The sequence below is a fragment of the Eutrigla gurnardus genome (assembly GCF_963514095.1).
Source record: "Eutrigla gurnardus genome assembly, chromosome: 20".
In the NCBI taxonomy this organism is placed as follows: Eukaryota; Metazoa; Chordata; class Actinopteri; order Perciformes; family Triglidae; genus Eutrigla; species Eutrigla gurnardus.
Genome location: NC_139931.1, coordinates 19791416 through 19811061, shown reverse-complemented (window position 1 = coordinate 19811061; position 19646 = coordinate 19791416). Strand labels below are relative to the sequence as shown.

Here is a 19646-nt window from a genome sequence, read left to right as displayed (position 1 = left end):
TCCACGTAGTTTTGATTTTGTATCCATTAGTGTTGTCACGATACCAACATTTTGGTACCGGTACCGGTACCAACATGTGTTTCAGTACTTTTCGGTACTTTTCGATACTTTTTCAAATAAAAAGTGAATGCAAAAAATGTAATTACTGACTTTATTTTAATAGAAAATCTTAGAACAATAACATATTAATCAGCAAATAAAATAAAATACCACAAAGACAAGCTTTTCTAATGCACACAATTTTAAAAATGTTAAAATATAAATACAATAATATAATATAAAATATAATAATGTAAATAAATCAGCTCTTTTTTTTTTCTTCCAGAGCTACTTTTGTTAAGAGTGAAGGGCGGTGGCACTTGCTTTTATCACTGGATGTGGCTTTTTTTCATGAGTTTAAATGACCTGTCGTTCCCTGAGCTCAGTGTGCAGGTCTGGGTGCTTGTCCTTTAAGTCGGAGGTGTTTCCGCCGTTAGCCATGCATGTTTTTAAACACCGTTTACACAGTGGTGCATCGGCGTTAACTGCCTCGCCTTGCACATTTGTTTTAAGCTAAAGCACGGCCATATCGCACTTCGCGGCGCTGGTTTGTCCGCAAGTTGCGGCGTGGTGACGGTTGCAGCAGCCATTCTCCTCTCCGTGCTTCGCTCTCTCGCTCTCTCTCGCTCTCTCTAAAATCAAAACTACGTGGAAAATGTTTTCATTTCTGCTGTGACTGGGAGGGACGACAGGCGCTCGGCTATCTACTGCTAATGTCTACGGAGTGATTTGAGGTGAGTAACTTCATGCTAAAACACACATATTTATGTCGTTTTGCAACACTATTTGAGCTAAACGAGCGCCATGGTGTCTCGTACGGACCCAACCTGTGTTGCATAGGTCTTGGAATTGTTTTCTGAGGCCCAGGAAAGCAGATTAAAGTTGCCCCAATGGGTTAGCATTGGAGCGAGTCTGGAAGGCTGCCAGGCAGGTACTGATCTCGGGCTAGGCAACGTCAATTTTTGTCGGGTTTTTTGCTTCGAATAAGTCGGGATGACCCTGGGGACAATGAAAATGGGGTCAAAAATGACCGGATTTCTCCTTTAATAGGACAAATCCAAAATATTAGGTCTCTAAGGTCAACAGTTTTCTCATGAAACATCATTGAATGAAGGGTAGTTTAGACGGTTTTTGGCATCATGCTCTGAAAAGTCATTTTTAAACAGCAATATCTGGAAAACTATCTCACCTGGGACCTTCAAATTTTCTACAGTGTATATCCATTACTAATAGCCTCCAGACCTGAAATATCAGGGGTGTAGCTCAATGATAACCTAGTATGGTAGGTACTTAAAATGTGGCTTGTTGAAATAAAGTAGTACCGGTTGTGGCCGGTTTTGGTACTGCATGTCCTAACAGCCTACTAATAAACATCACAGGAGGGCAATTCAATTGTGTTTTTTACCATTTACCAAAGACTTACATGTGACTAAATGCTACTGATAAATTTAGCCTTACGAAAACATTAAAATGTAGCACATTTGTAGAGGCAATAAGTCCTTGAATGTGAGTTAAACATGGTGAAAGCAGCTTTTAATGTCTTAAACCATGAACAAACATGATAGCATAATATTGAAGACTGTACATTTTGTCATACTTTAAATACATAAATCACACAACCAAATCAAATAATAATCTTAATTTGAGCATAAAGATTTTACATTACAGTAGAAAAGTCTCTAAAGTTTGATATTGATTCACTTTTTGTCTCTATGCTCACTATGAGGGATGACACATTTTTCATCTTTTAGATCAAATTCCTTCGTCACATTCATTAATTTGGCAGTCACTTTACAAATTGTCTAATGTACATTTCTGCTCTGTTGTGCTCATCGTTTTTGATGGCATACATACATAAAAACTCAGTAGTTTCTGTAGAGGGAACGTCAATCCTTGCAATTCTATGCTGCTGTGGGACATTACACATGTCTTCTCTTCTTGGCCAGTAGAAACTCTTGGCAGGGCCATGTCGGAGCATGAACTGAACCAGTACATCTTCATCTTGATCTGAAACATCTCTGATACTTCCTATCCACCATTTGTGATCATACACACAACTCACATATTGTCTCATAGTGAGCATAGAGAAACTGTTATTCAATTGAAATTGAAAAAAATAAATACAATTTCATAGAAATCCTAGGTGACCTGGAAAAACAAAAGGTCTTTTTCTCAGAAGTTGCTACTAGCAATTAGCATTTAAACAAATTATTTTACTTTCGGGGTATTACCCCAGACCTTTTCAGTCTTAATAACTTTTTAAATGGATCCACCATCATTTTTAATATCTTAACTTAGTATAACAGTTATTGGACCATCGACAGGGTCAGCAACTTCAGTTGGATCCATTTTTAAGTGAACTTCACTCAAACTCTATTCTCCTTTTGGCCAGCGTCATGCTCACCTGCTAGCTTAACCTGCATCCCATACATTTGCTAATATTTGGTCCTCTAATAGCAGCGGCACTCACATCACGTCAATCAATCTGAGTTTCCCAGGCAACAACACGTGGATTCACCATCAATTGAGAACGGCTCAGAAGCTCCTGCAAAAGATGAATGATGTCTGAATAGATATTTGGTTATTTTGGGCAGTTAAACCTTTTTTTTATTTTGGCAATGCTGACGTACCATAGGGCCCTAGTTTCGCGGCGCAGGGCGGCGCGGCGCAGGGCGGCGCAGGGGGGCGGTGCCGGCGCAATGCAAGTTTCGACCCGCGCAGCCTTGCGCACCGTCAGTTTGGCAGTTTGGTGGATCGCCTGCGCCAAGATGGGTGTGGCGGCGCAGCAGGGGGAGGCGTCACAGATTCAGCTTGGCGTAGCGGAAGTTTCGTGGCAAAAAGCCTCGCCGAGACTGCGCTGAAAGCTCGCCAGCTCCAACCTGGTCTACTTTCGGCGCAAGGCGCAAGGCGTAAATAAAGTCCATTCATTCAATGCGAATCACAGCTGGCGGAGTGGAAGTTTGGCTGACCGGCGCGCAGTGCGCACACGTCACCGAGACCTCACAGGCAGGTTTCCACAGTTCCAGGCACATTTAAATGCAATAAACAATCACAACAAACACTATTTAATGCAACTAATTGAATCAACACGTGAATTTATATCTATATAGATTGTCCCGTCACATCTGACGTCAGATCAAAGGCGTAACGGAAACTCAGCCTCTCGGACCAAAACATCTCCCTCTCTCTCTCCTGTTTTTTATAATATGGGCATTGTTATTATTATGATACGCGCGCACAGCGCGTGATGCGCGTGGTGGGAGCAGCGGCGCTGCTTCTGTCATCGGGTTGTCAAATGACGGAACTTGCACTGAACCTCCCCTACCGCATTAAAGGAGAGGAGAGGAGCTCATTTGATTGGTGAAGATCTGAATCGGCTGTATTAATCCCAGTCCACGCCTCGTCTCCTCCTCGTCTCCCACTCACGCCTTCTTCTCCTCCCTCTTTCCCACTTGCGGCGGTGGGCGAGACGGGAGGTGTGCCTGCGCGAGCCTGCGCCGTGCACGAAACTTGCAAAGTCCAGGAGGACACACCCCGTCGGCGTGGCGCAGGTGCGCTGAAAGCTGACTGCGCCTGGTCTACGAAACTAGGGCCCTTAAAGTTGCATTCTCTCTGCTGGCCATCAGGGGGTGACTCCTCTTGTTATAAAAAAGTCAGAGTCCAAATTAAAATGAAGCCAGACTTTCGAGCGGCGTCTTCTTCTGCCATCCATGTTGAGTGAGTGACGTTCTTCGTTCTACCGCGAAGCCTCCGCACGCCGGGTAGAGTAATACAAACAAACTAGTGCGAGCGGAGTAAAACAAACAAACTGGTGCGGACGTTTAAGAACCGAAAAAAAAGGATCGCAATTCCAACAGCTTCTTAACGGTTCCGGAACCGGAGGTTAGGAACCGGTAACTATTTGGAACCGGATCTCGATGCCCGACCCTAATGACGAGGTGATGGCGTTTCACTTTTGAAACAGGGTGAGAGCTGCTGGGCTGAGGGGGTTGTTGTCAGCTTGTATTTTCCAATTCAGTTTTATATTGTTTTCCATAATGTTCTCCTGTCCCTGGGGGCTCTGTAGTTCCAATAATATTTGTAGTATTTGTGCACATGCATTACATTCTTAATTTAGCCTATTCAGCCCTCTTAATTTAACCTTAAATGTACAGTGTATTATCAAATAAAATCAAAACATACCACAAAAGGTCAATTAATCTGTACCAGAGGTGACAGTGCAATGTAGCAGATCAAGAAGAATCCTCCTCCCAATGGCCAGTAATCAGATGGATCTTTGGTGCACCTGGGGGAGGGGGAAGGGAGAAAGGACAAAGTAAGATCCACTGAAAAGTCCTTACTTTAAAAAGGATTTTATTTATTTTTCTATTATTATTAGTTGATCCAGAGTCAGTTTTTTTTTTGCCCATAGATATGGCCGTGCCTGCCCTGGGCTGGAAACTGTTTATTTTATTTGGGTTTTGTTTTTTACCTCAGAGTGGCCAACTCTCTATTATTCCTATCTCGGTTTGTCGATACAATTCAACCAATCCAATCAACGAACAAACGTGCTGGCCAATTACAGGGGTTGGGGAGGCGGGTCATTGAGTCAGACTCATGAGAGGGACGCTGTTAGTACTTGACGTTCATGGTCGCAGTTGTTCTAGTCGCTAGTTAGCTGTGGTGTTCGGTATGGATATCTGTATTTTTTTTCCCAAAAATACGCGGACAAGAAGTGACGACGCGAATGGGAGCGAGCAGGAAGCAGCGATATTCACTTCTACTGGAAACGTCAGCATTGAAGTCAACAGTAACACTGGAGTAAACATTCATGCTAGGAGAGGTAGCTCCCTAGCTGCTGCAGCTACCTCTCCCATTATGAATGTTTACTTCAGTGTTCAGGTTGACATCAGTGCTTCTGTTTAAAGTAGAAGTGAAGCTGTATGGTGCTATCTGAATGCCACAAACCTTATTGCTTTTCTTGAATTAATGCTTGAGTTGAATAAATGGACACAGCACTAAACTATTTTGTTTGTTTGCCGTGCAATGGCTTTGCGTCACGGCGAGTTTTGAGAGACGGGGCGCTGCCTCCCGCAAGCTGTCGAAAATGTTTTAACCTGACCGTTGTCGATCTAAAATAAAAACAGATTCAGCAACTGCATAGCTTATTTCTCGCATAAAATGTTTTCAGAAACACATTTCGGTGCTGACCGAAATGACCTAAATGTGCTAAAATAACGTTAATCACCTACGACTATACGATAACGTTAGTTAACGGTTAGCTAACAGTTTGACAAGACCATCACTGTAAATGAAGGGAATCAACACAAACACTGCGTTAGGTTATGATTTTACAAAGGGAAGGGAAATGAATTCTTACCTGATACAGCAGAACAGTGAAGTCCAAGTAATAGCTGAATAAACAGATCCGCCTGACCCTTCAACTGTGTCCATACTCCACGTTTTTGTTCTCCGTTGAAATCCCACAACTCAGATTCGCTCCAAATGAAAACATGGCGAGCAGATGTAAAATAGTCCAGGTAATAATCCAGGTAATACGTTAGTGGTCAGGTAGTCCACTAGTGCACGATTGCCAGCGCGTACCCATTCAAACTGACGTATTTTCAAAAAGAAGGCGCGCACAGTTGTCATTGGCCAGTTTTCGTGATGACAGCCACATCAACCAATCACATTCAAAGCAACATGGCAAGACAGCCAATAGCAATTGTATCAGCGTGGTATCTTTTTCTTTATCAAAAAAAGATGATAAAGAAAAGAAATGTTTATTTATTTTTATTTGTAGGCGGGTATATATTAAATTACATAAGTATCTCTCTCTCTCTCTCTCTCTCTCTCTCTCTCTCTCTCTCACACGATCTACTGCATTATGTGTAAAGCACTATATAAACAAAGATGAGTTGACTTCACTTGATTTAAGCAAAATATCAAAAGCATCAATATTTTTACTGGTACTTGCATTACTTGCTGAACAGCAGATAAAGGCCTATTCCAGTTTAATGTAACATAGATATATTATTAATTATTTTAATTGGAATGTATAAATGCTAACCCACTCATATTTGTTTATTTTGCGATAATCATTGTTATTTAAGCATCATCCGAATTCAAGCTTTACCCATCAACAAGTTTACCGATTGACGTCATTGACCTGTTTTTGACCTCCCCACACATTGCGCTGCTGCAGCCACTGAAAGATGCACCATACCTGTCTGCACAGACAGCCTGACCTGTACGTATTTTTGTTAGAATTATTGCCATTATATCCAGAACTAAAGTTTGAATATTAAGTACTCACTAGTCTAATACTATCTAGTCTAATCCAAAGTCTATACAAGTACTTTTATACATACCACATAGTACTAGTGAACTAATAAGATTTACCTTAACCTTACAGAGAAAAACGTTAGTAGGACATAATATAATGAGCTACATATTTAATTACAGAGTTTGAATGTAAAAGTACACATACATCTAAAACTAATAAGATTTACCTTAAAATTACAGAGAAAAACATTAAATTGTTAGTATGGAAATAAACCTTCATTTAACAAGCTACATATTTAATTGCAGGTTGAATGTATAATTACATGCAAATGTGAAAATAATAAGATTTACTGTAAAATTAAGATTGTTTTTATGGACAAACCTTTTTATTACAAGTTACATATTAAATCATAGAGAATTACTGTCATTTTATATCATGTATAATTAATATAGTATTTTTCTGTAAAAAAAATAGAAATAAATGTAATTTGTCATTACTGTCATAATACTTAAAATAACAGGCAGATTGTTCATTTACTGATAAAGTCTGTAATTTTACAGTTTTGTACACTATTTTCAAAGAACAGAAAAACTACTGTAAAAAATTAGAGTCGTATACCGTAAAATTTGGATTTTTTCTTACAGTGAGGGATACAGCATAGACTGTATCCACACTGTTTAAGCACGCACGCACACACACACACACTATTGTCTAAATATCCTTACTGTATTTATTAATTGTATTTTTATTGTATTCATTACATTCTTTCATTGTATTCTAAAGCCTGACCAGGGACTGAGACTTAAAATTAGCTAAAGCTAGATATCTTATATGCATCACATTTTCATTGTTGTATGTATCATCACTGTTAAATAAACTTTAAAATAAAAAGTCTCTCTCTCTCTCTCACACACACACACACACAGAGCAGGCCATTTTTTTTTTTTTTCAACGTCACAAACCTGATGGTCCAGTGCTGGTGGATGCACATATATCTGTCTGTGTCTCACACTCTGCTTCACTCTCAGGATCTTCATATGTCTCTCGTTCCTGCTCTCTCTCTGTGGCCTCCTCAACTTCCTTCTCTTCAGCTCTCTCAACAGTATCTCCTGTCTCATTGTTATCTGTCTTTTTCGTGCAGAAATAGGACGTAATGTCCTTTTTTCTCTTCATTTTAACTATAGAGAAAATGCAATGGAGAGGAATACACAATACTTCAGCAACCCAGTATATAAATAACATTTATTATAATAGGTTACTGTTGCGGGCCTGCTTGGTTTTGTGTTGTGGTATGGTTAACTAACGTTAGCTAGAAGCGTGCAATCAACTCAAGTTGGCATTAACGCCTGTTCTGGCAGGCTACTATTATAATTCATAAAGTTAGCCAACAACATTGTTTGCCCAAAAGTCTTACCTTGTAACAGTTCGATATTTGTTTGTGGTAATCGTTGCTTCCTTCCTTGTTCCTTGCCACCGTATTTCAGCCGAGTGGTGCAGCCTGGGTGCAGCGCACTAAAGCATCCGACTGGAATGTTGAGCCACGCGTATTATTAGTTCCATCTTTTGCGTCGGCGTAAAAGGCGGAACTGATGAATACTGTATTATTCTTCGTTCGGAGGGGGGGGCCACAGGGGGGTCCAGACTCAGTGTTACAGGGGCCCTGGCCCCTGCTGGACCCCCCCCCCCCAAGAACCGCCACTGGTGCTGAGTCACATTTACTGGCTGCCATGATGACTCAGCTTCTTCATTTCACATGTTGTTAATTGTCTATGGTTGACGATTTTTTGTGTGTTTCCTGGTTTTTGCCTCACACTGCTACACATTCTACTATAGAATGAAGAAGACACATTTTAACATAAACTGAGAGCAGTAAGATAGACACCAACATGTCTGCTAATCTGTTGTATTACCTCGAGTCACTTGTGTTGATGAAATTAATGATATAATATTACGAGTCATATAATTTACTGTTAATGAAATTGTTTTTGCTATTGAGTTAAAAATGTTAATTAAGTATTACATTAATTGGGAATTTAAAAAGTTATCTTTGGGATGATCAAATTGTAAAAAAAAAAGAAAAAATGCCTCCAGTTTCACACAAAGTATATTATGGTTTATACACTCCTGGTTTCTATTTTCCACCAACATTCAGTGAAGAAGAATATCAGGGTCAGAGACGATCGGAGACAAAAATAAAACTTAATCAGATCATCTCTAAAAGTTATATTTGGTCCCATTTTTTACTTCTTTAAGAAAGACAGCTGGTTGAAAAAAAACACATTTGTATTGCTGGTACAAGCTGTCTCAGCAAAAAATAACTTAAACTAGTTTAAAGTTTAATTTCTGAGGACAGCATCTACACTCAACAAAAATATAAACGCAACACTTTTGTTTTTGCTCCCATTTTTCATGAGATGGACTTAAAGATCTAAAATTCATTCCAGATACACAATATTACCATTTCTCTCACACATTGTTCACAAATCGGTCTAAATGTGTGATAGTGAGCACTTCTGCTTTGCTGAGATAATCCATCCCACCTCACAGGTGTGCCACATCAAGATGCTGATCTGACATCATGATTAGTGCACAGGTGTGCCTTAGACTGTCCACAATAAAAGGCCACCCTGAAATGTGCATTTTTTTTGCTTTATTGGGGGTCTGGGGACTCAGAACCAGTCAGTATCTGGTGTGACCACCATTTGCCTCATGCAGTGCAACACATCTTCTTCGCATAGAGTTTATCAGATTGTCAATTGTGGCCTGTGGAATGTTGGTCCACTCCTCTTCAATGGCTGTGCGAAGTTGCTGGATATTAGTGGGAACTGGTACACGCTGTCATATACGCCGGTCAAGCACATCCCAAACATGCTCAATGGGTGACATGTCCGGTGAGTATGCTGGCCATGCAAGAACTGGGACAATTTCAGCTTCTAAGAATTGTGTACAGATCCTTGCAACATGGGGCCGTGCATTATCTTGCTGAAACATGAGGTGATGTTCATGGATGTATGGCACAACAATGGGCCTCAGGATCTCATCACGGTATCTCTGTGCATTCAAAATGCCATCAATAAAATGCACCTGTGTTCTTCGTCCATAACAGATGCCTGCCCATACCATAACCCCACCACCACCATGGGCCACTCGATCCACAACATTGACATCAGCAAAGCGCTCACCCACACGACGCCACACACGCTGTCTGCCATCTGCCCTGAACAATGTAAACCGAGATTCATCCGTGAAGAGAACACCTCTCCAACGTGCCAGACGCCATCGAATGTGAGCATTTGCCCACTCAAGTCTGTTACGGCGACGAGCTGGAGTCAGGTCAAGACCCAGATGAGGACGACGAGCATGCAGTTGAGCTTCCCTGAGACGGTTTCTGACAGTTTGTGCAGAAATTGTTTGGTTATGCAAACCAATTGTTTCAGCAGCTGTCTGAGTGGCTGGTCTCAGACGATCTTGGAGGTGAACCTGCTGGATGTGGAGGTCCTGGGCTGGTGTGGTTACACGTGGTCTGCGGTTGTGAGGCCGGTTGGATGTACTGCCATATTCTCTGAAACGCCTTTGGCGACGGCTTATGGTGGAGAAATGAACATTCAATGCACGAGCAACAGATCTGGTTGACATTCCTGCTGTCAGCATGCCAATTGCACGCTCCCTCAATGCTTGTGGCATCTGTGGCATTTTGCTGTGAGACAAAACTGCACATTTCAGAGTGGCCTTTTATTGTGGGCAGTATAAGGTACACCTGTGCACTAATCATGATGTCAGATCAGCATCTTGATGTGGCACACCTGTGAGGTGGGATGGATTATCTCAGCAAAGCAGAAGTGCTCACTATCACACATTTAGACAGATTTGTGAACAATGTTTGAGAGAAATGGTAATATTGTGTATCTGGAATGAATTTTAGATCTTTAAGTCCATCTCATGAAAAATGGGAGCAAAAACAAAAGTGTTGCGTTTATATTTTTGTTGAGTGTAGTTGCAGCAGTTTGATGTCATCTTGTTCTCTGGATCTGATGATAATAATATAAGACAGGGCTGTACAGTGCGACATATATGTCGCACTGTACAGCCCTGTCTTACTAAAACATGCCTGTGCTAAGAATTAATCTGCCCTGTAGCACGGGGTGCTATGGACAGATTTAGCCATAAAAAAAAAAAAATCTTTCTGTGTAGAACGATGGTACTACGACCATAGACGTATGGTGCCGCCGCACGCCCTCCCATCCGCCCCCCATCAGCCTCCCCGCGGCATCCGAGCGCTCTTTCTCAGCCTTGCGCAGGTTGAAAACCTGGCTGCGCAACACTAGGAAGCAGGAGAGACTTACGCATTACGCTAATCATAACTCTACACTATGTTAATTAATCGCTGTTGTTAGCAGGTTCCATGAGCTGGACACCGACTCACGGAGCGGCTCCCGGGATCAACAGCTGAGTGGCGGCGGTGAAGAGGCAGAGGCTCCGCTTTTATGTCCGCTTCATAACGCTTTTGGTGCGTGTTTAAAACAGTAGGTTTACTTCAAAAGGCAGGCGTCAGACGCTGTCAGTGTTTATGAACAGTGTTTCAGAGCTCCCTCTAAATGTCTCAAAGTAGGCTTTCAGGTAATTTCGCGGCATAACACAGCGCCTTCCGGGTAAAAAAAGACGTACGGCAAAATCTGGAACGTTATTTCATCCCCGAATCCCATTCATAAACACAATATCTAATATCAGTTAACATGTCGTTTTCCGTTTTTAAAACGAATAACGGGATACAAGTCATTTTTCCGTTTTTCGTTCTTTTATTTTGAAGCGAAAAACGCGTTATCCGTTTTGCAATTGTTGACTTCAAAGCGAAAGTCGGATGGCCGCAACGTACATGGACCGTTTATCCAGTTAATCATTGTGTGCGTCTCTCCCCTGACCCTCCCAACAAAAATCCTGCCCCCCCTCTCAGAAAATAGTTCCGACGTCCATGACTTTGACCCGCCCAAGGTTGCGTAAAAATGGCTGGCCACTTCCCAGTTTTAACGCCTGTTATGTAAAAATGAGTTAAAGTGTAATAAAGATGCTTCTTCTGCATTTTTAGGGTGTGCTACAACTCTCTGGTCCTGTGCTAAAAAAATGTCAGCCTCTGTAGCACTAGTGCTATGTGCTAAAAAAGTTAACGTACAGCCCTGTAAGATCAATTTCATTATCGGGATAATCAATCATATCATCATGCCTGACTTGAAAAAACTAGCTCTCTCATCATGGTAGAGGAGTGAAAAATAGTGAAATTTTAAATATGTATTATCCTCCTTTATTAATGTATGATTGTCTTATTAAAATGATTTGATTGTGTTTCATGAAAAAAGGATGTTAATAAAAAACAAGACATAGCCTATGTCTTATCTTAAACGCAAAATATTCGTGAATCCCAATGATCTTGATCAGGATAACCTAACGTGGTGGCATGAGTAGATGTGACACACTCAGCAGCGGTTAGCTCAGGCATGAGTGCATAATGTGTGTCAGTGTGCTAATCCTTGATGACTAGTGAGCAGGAATGATGAGATTGAGTCTCAAAACCAAGGCTGCGTCCAGACACACACACACACACACACACACACACACACACGCATGACTGAACAGCAGCACATACATTAATATGACAGCACGTGTCCGGAAAAGATGTATGCAGATGCAAATTAGACAGAGTCTGGATGAAAGACTGCTTTGTGTCTGGCTGAGAGAGACATACATAAGTAGGGGTGGGAATCATCTTGATGCAACATTTTTTTTTACATTTTCATGCATGACTTAAAAAAACAACAAATTAAATCTGAGTTTGCTCGTCACTTCCTACTTTTTGTTATAACACCGTCCTGTCTGAGTTCATAACATCACCCAGAGGTGCTCCTGGATTCTATTCACTGTAGACCACAGACTACAGCAGTATGAACCCTGGATTGCAATTATTTTGGCCAGGATAATCGTGACATGAAATTTTCATATCGTCCAATGTCTAGCTGATAGAGCTTTTGTTGTTTTGTTTATAGCAGCAGATACACAAGAGTATTTCTTTTCACCCCCGTCCCGAGAAATCATTTCAACCGCCTTGAAGTCAAAAATTATATTTCTATTTCTTTCTTTTCTTTTTTCTTTTTTTTATATATTTTATTTTCAAATTTTTCTGTTTTTATGTAGACAAAACACAGCGACAGAAGAGAGAGAAAAAAAAGACAACAACAACAAAATAACACAAAACAACAGAGCTGCCAGACAAAATTAAAAATGTGTCTTAGATGAATATAATATTGCCGTTATCTACATGGCCAGGTGTTACAGAGATACAAGTTGCAGTACAGTCAAGAGCACATCTCTGCAGAAAAGGATTACACGTCTTTAAGATAGTCAATGAATGGACCCCAAATGCTCAGAAAGCGGTTTTGTGTTTTAGAGTTCTGGAAGCTTATCCTTTCCATCTGGATAATCACAGTCATTTCGTTGAGCCATTTTCGAAAGCAAGGGGGAGTGGGGGATTTCCAGTCCAGGAGAATCATTTTCTTTGCAGCAACCATGCCCAGCATTAGTGCTTGTTGTATCTCAGGCGAGTACCTGAGGGCATTCTCCGAGCACCCAAAGAGCGCCAGCTCTGGGTCAGGGGCAATGTCCAAGTTATAGACCAGACTAAGCCACTGAAACACATCACACCAGAACTTATGCAGTTGAGGACATAACCAAAAAAGATGCGATAACGAACCCTCTGCACCTCCGCATCGGTCACACAGTGGAGAAAGTGATGGATAGATTCTATGCAGTTTAAGTTTAGAATAGTACAGTCGATGAACGACTTTAAATTGAATCAATTTGTATCTAACATTGATAGAACAGGTATGAATTCTAGTCAAAGCTTGGTTCCAGGTATCGTCAGACACCTCAAGCTCCAGCTCATTAGACCAGGCTTCTCTAAGGTGATGAGTGGATGCAGAGGTGGAGAACAAGGACACAAAGCGAGATATTAGGTGCCCGGAGTCAGGAGGGAGCAGCATGAGATCATAGAATGGGCAACTTGTTGGCATGGTTTCAAAGTTTGGAAATACACCTTTAACATAGTGCCTGACTTGGAGATATCGAAAGTGATGAGAATTTGGCAAATTAAACTTTGTTGTCAGCTGACCAAATGAAGCAAAATGTTTGTGTACATATAGGTCTTCGAGGGCCACAAGTCCACTCTCTCTCCAGTCTGCGAACACCCTATCCGCCTGAGATGGTAAAAATGAATGGTTATGGCATATAGGAGTGTGTACAGAAGTATTCGGCAGCTTGCAAACGCTTCTTATCTGGTTCAAGATCCTAAGGGAGTTTCTCAAAATAAAGTTGTTACCAATAAGTTTACAAGGAGACTCTATCTTGGAGAAAAGTAAGGTGCAAAGGGAGGAGCCCTGTACCGCTGTGGCTTCAATGTTTAACCACAGGGGAGAGCTGTTAGGAACCCCACCGGGCTGACCCTGCCGCCAGTACATCAAGGCTCTAGCATTAGCTGCCCAATAATAACTCCTGAATACAGGGAGACCAAACCCCCCCTCCTCTGTAGGCTTTTGCAGGTGTGCTTTAGATATGCGATGCGCCTTGTACCCCCAAATAAAAGGAAAGACAATTGAGTCTAGTTTCTTAAAAAATGCTGAGGTGAGAAAGATTGGCAGATTCTGAAATAAGTATAAAAACCTAGGGAGGGTCACCATCCTAATTGCATTGATACGCCCCACCATAGACAGTGGCAGAGTTCTCCATTTCTCTATGTTCGTTTTAGCTTCAGGATCATATCAGCATAGTTAAGTTTAAATAAATGCTTAGGATCTATTTCTTTCTTTTCTAAAAGTAATTTATTATGGTCTGCATAAAAACACAATTCAAATTATTAGAAAATAAAATAATTAATTTTTATAGAATAAAAAACATCTTGGCATTAGTAGATTTTAATTTAATTACATGTTCATGTGGTAAGGACAAATTCATTTACAGAGAGAATTCCAAAACATTTTTCAATGCAATGTCTCAGTGTTTTTAACTCATTTCCAAGCCCATCCTTTTAAAGGGACTTTAAAATAATTCCTTCTCTAATATCTATTTCATATTGCTGTGAAATGATATCCTTCAAATATCCGTATTCATTCCAGTTTTTCTTTGCCAAAATCTACACATTAAAGATTTGGACACATCATGACAGTGTTAGAATTTACATTCCCTCAGTAATGATCTATCATTATGTAACTCAATGGAGCTGTTAGCTCCAGCGCAAACGTTGCTAGCTCTCCTATTCTTTCATATTCTTTCTTATTCTTATTTCAAATACTGTCTGGATATCTTATGTTTCTGAATATCAGCGGTGGTCAACAGAGGGGGACAGAGATCAGCGGTTACATATGCTGCTTTAACTGTCAACACTGAAATTATATACAGTGGTGTGAAAAAGTATTTGCCCCCTTCCTGCTTTCTTCTTTTTTTGCATGTTTGTCACACTTAAATGTTTCAGATCATCAAACAAATTTTAATATAAGTCAAGGATAACTCAAGTAAACACAAAATGCAGTTTTTAAATGAAGGTTTGTATTATAAAGGGAGAAAAAAATCCAAAACTACATGGCCCTGTGTGAAAAAGTATTTGCCCCTCCAGTTAAAACACAACTTAACTAAGGTTTATCACTTCAAGGTTCAATTTCTCTAGCCACCCCCAGGCCTGATTACTGCCACACCAGTTCCCAATCAAGAATTCACTTAAATAGGACCTGCCTGACAAAGTGAAGCTCCTCAATAGCAAGACATCATGGTGAAAACCAAAGAAATTCAGGAACAAATGAGAAAGAAAGCAATTGAGATCTATCAGTCTGGAAAAGGTTATAAAGCCATTTCTAAAGCTTTGAGACTCAAGAGAACCACAGTGAGAGCCATAATCCACAAATGGCGAATACATTACACCGTGATGAGCCTTCCCAGGAGTGGCCGGCCAACCAAAATGACACCAAGAGTGCAGCGACGACTCATCCAAGAGGTCACAAAAGACCCCAGAACAACATCAAAAGAACTGCAGGACTCACTTGCATCAATTAAGGTCAATGTTCATGACTCTACCATAAGAAAGACACTGGGCAAAAATGGCCTACATGGCAGAGTTCCAAGACGAAAACCACTGCTGAGCCAAAAAAATATTAAAGCTCGTCTAATGTTTGCCAGGAAACATCTTGATGATCCCCAACACTTTTGGGAGAATACTTTGTGGACTGACGAGACAAAAGCTGAACTTTATGGAAGGTGTGTGTCCCAATACATCTGGCGTAAAAGTAACACCGCTTTTCAGAAAAAGAACATCATACCAACAGTAGAATATGGTGGTGGTAGTGTGATGGTCTGGGGCTGTTTTGCTGCTTCAGGGCCTGGAAGACTTGCTGTGATAAATGGAGCCATGAATTCTGCTGTCTACCAACAAATCCTGAAGGAGAATGTCCGTCCATTTGTTCGCGACCTCAAGCTGAAGCGAACTTGGGTTCTACAGCTGGATAATGATCCAAAATACACCAGCAAGTCCACCTCTGAATGGCTAACGAAGAACAAAATTAAGACTTTGGAGTGGCCTAGTCAAAGTCCTGACCTGAATCCTATTGAGATGCTGTGGCATGACCTCAAAAAGGCGGTCCATGCTCGAAAACCCTCCAATAAGGTTGAATTACAACGACTGTGCAAAGAGGAGTGGGCCAAAATTCCTCCACAGCGCTGTCAAAGACTCATTACAAGTTATCGCAAACGCCAAACCAGTTATTAGGTTTAGGGGGCAAATACTTTTTCACATAGGGCAATATACATTTGGATTTTTTCCCCCCTTAATAAAAGAAAACTTCATTTAAAAACTGCATTTTGTGTTTAGTTGTGTTGTCCTGGCCTTATATTAAAATTTGTTTGATGATCTGAAACATTTAAGTGTGACAAACATGCAAAAAAAGAAGAAAGCAGGAAGGGGGCAAATACTTTTTCACACCACTGTATGTACTGCTCGTCTATCTATCCATCCATCCATCCATCCATAATATTTCACATAAAAATAAAATGTATAGAACTGAAAATACAAACATGTACGATAAAACTTTGAGATTGCACCTGAGATTCCCTACATTTATTGTTTATCTTTTTTTGTCATTTGAAAGGACTTGATATTTTTACATTGTTTCAATCAGATAATCCTCACTGTCTTGACGTCAACCCAACATGATGCTGTTGTTACATTTCAACATTCAACTTGATACAAACTCAGGAAAAGTTTTAACTGTTTAACCGTACGATCAGTTAAACAGTTAAAATAAATATTAAAATAAAAAAGCTAAGCAAGACTCAGAGGAGCAGTTTGTCACTTGAATAGCGCTGGTCCACCTTAAAGGTCAGTCCACCCTAAGTGTTCCTGAGCTGGAGCAGCCAGTGTTGTTGCTAACTTGGGGGCGAACCCCCTTCACTTTAATCATCAGCTGGCTGACAATAAGACACAGGAACTTAGCTTGAGTCTCTTTAGGGTCTTGAGGAGTTGAAGCTTTTATTCACAGACAAATAAACTGTACCCACAATGCACTGCTTCATTCACAGCTCATCAAAATATGCTTAAAACTTTTAAATGGCACCTTAAAAAGCTATCACATTACATGATTTGTTAATAAATCAATAGATGAAACATCCAGTTTGGAGGAGATGTTTTAAACAGATTTAATAGGGAATGAATGAGAGAAAGCATAGTGTTCTGTTCTTTCAAATGAACTGACAATGTGAGTTAGTGGGACTATCAGTTTGTTTTACCTGTTTGTGCTTCAGGTTATTGTGCTGGGCGGCTTATTAGGTTCAACTGACCTGAGGTTAACATCAAGTTTCCCTAAGGCTCATTTATGCTTCCATTTCGTGCGTAAATAGAAATGTGCGTTATCAACTTTCTAAACGTCACTGCCACTGCTTTCATGCGTCCTCTACGTTGGAATGGACGTTGAGCAAAACATCCTCTAGAGGGCGTCGTTCACATTAAAAAGTTACTCCAATAAAGTTTGAAAAAAAGGAAGTTTATCACAACAACAAACATGGTGACAATGGAGGAGATAATGATCCTGCATCTATTGAGAAGGAGGCAAAATTGCGGACGGAGAATTCCAGTCATTGGTTTTACGGATGAGAGAACTTGACGACGAACATCATTTTCAGTATTTCAGGATGTCCGTCGGGGCTTCCGATGACTTGCTTCGCCAGGTGGCTCCTCACATTAAGCATGGGAACTCGCATAATTGTGACCAGCCACGGCAAAACCAGGAACAAGTCGACCTCGGGGCATTTTGAGTTATTCACAGATTCTAAAAGTGTATTTTCTAAGCTTTCCAATGATGATTTCCATGGAAAACCGATCATATTTGACGAAGTTGTGGCCATTTGAATGTATGCTTCTCTGAAAACCGTTCACTGAGAAAACTAGCCTGAAAGATTTGCAAATCTCACCTCACCTCACCTCACCTGGCCACAATGGTGCTCATTTGCATCTCATTCAGATAAGCCCCCCCCTACAGATGTCACTCAGTGATATCTGGTATCTGTTAGCCTGCAGGGCAGAGAGTATTGTAGTGGTTTGAACAATGGTTATCAAAAGCAGTTATCATGTAGGTAATGTTGATGTAGTGTTATTTTCGTTAAGCACTTTACTGGACTGATCAGAATTAGAAGGTACTTTATTGAAATGGAAATGCTTAAAGTGCACAATGTAAACATTGGAGGAAAAAAATCCAACAGTACAGTCAGTACTAGAATTAAGTGAATTTAGTCCAGGCCCATTCTCCTCAAAGTGTTTGATTATATCCCTCAGGGTGTCTTTGCCAATTCTGAAAAGGAAAACAAAGAAGTATCAAATCATGTGTCATGCTAACAGGCATCGTCTAAGTAGCTAGTGCTAATGATTTAGCAACTGGCCTATTGTCCTCAGGTAGGCTAGTTGCTAAACTATTAGCATCACAGTCAATTCAAGCAATGCCAACAGGCCCCTTGGCACCTTACTGTTAAATCAGACCACATTACGAGCCAAAACCTCCCATTACAGCTTAGTTTCGATGTGCATATACTTTTAAAACGACAGTACTGAGCTAGCTTAGCTTGCTAAGCAAAGTAGATAACTTGGATTTTTACGGAAACTCACCCCATAAGAAACTGAAAAGTATTCCTGCAGACTTCATTGGCGCCGATGAAATAAGAGGTCCGGGCACACTTTCTTTTCGTCTGCGGCTTTTTGGTGGATGCGGTCATCTCCAACGTAACTACTGTAGGTCCGTTTGCTCTCTTTCGGCGGCTAAAGAATCCATCCGTATGCTGTACATAAGCTCTTGAGAAAGTTTGTCGCTACATGAATGTCTTCCAAGGAGAGAGTTCTCCTTTCTTCTTCTGTAGCATTTGCAGTCAAAGGATTTCCTACATTTCGCTGTCTTTATCCCGTTGAAATGTAACCGTAGATATAGCGTCTGATATCTTCCGCTCCAACTCCTCTGCTGCGGCTGACATGGACGCCGAATAAGTAGCCATGTGTTTCGCTTCTAAGGTGCCAATCAGCTGGCCAAAAAAATAACAACAGCACGTGAATTGCCAACGGTGATCAGTATGGAAATGAACTGCATCGCCAGCCCCAGCAATGACACAGACAAGGGCAGATTTTTTTGAAAAAAAAAGCTTATTTCCTCGTTTACGCAAATTTGTCCCACCCGACTTGTTGCTTGTTTTGCCGTGGCGGGTCACAATTCACCGGTGAAGCTGGCTGAGCGACTAGTGGTCACCATTCGCTGTCTCGCGTCAGGGATCAGTCATTTTTAAAGTTTTTTAATTTGTGTCTGCTATTCACGGCACTTTTTTATGTACAAACCCCGACACTGAGCCTTTAGAGGTGCGGTTGTATTGGTGTAGTTCTACAATAACATGGGCACAGTATTAGGGCTGAGTGATTTTATCGATTCTGCGATATAAATCGATATTTTGTTTCCACAGAAAGTATCGTTTTTTTTTAGCCACGAGTATCGATACATTAAGTCCCATTCAAATCCCCCTGGCACTCTGCTCGCTGCGCCGAGAGACGGCCGCGCAGGATCGCGGCGCTTCGCATCTGGTCTGAACTGCACTCGGTTAACAAAGGCACCGAAAGGAAGCGTGCTTCGTTCGCGGTGCTTCAGCGGCCGCCCGGTTCACGCCGGCATGACGCCAGGTTCACACCAGCTGCTGCAAAGCGTCACGGCCACGAAAATCACACATGATCCGCTGCCCCCCAGTTCAGACCAGACGCGTATTTCTCCGCGACGGTCGACAAGTGCTTCTG

General features: G+C 41.2%; 1 protein-coding gene across 1 annotated transcript in view; it reads left to right on the top strand.

The window, feature by feature from the left end:
• The window catches only part of tanc2a (tetratricopeptide repeat, ankyrin repeat and coiled-coil containing 2a), a 72209-nt gene that overhangs the window by 6877 nt on the left and 45686 nt on the right, over positions 1–19646 (top strand). The gene's annotated exons all lie outside the window — the stretch shown is intronic.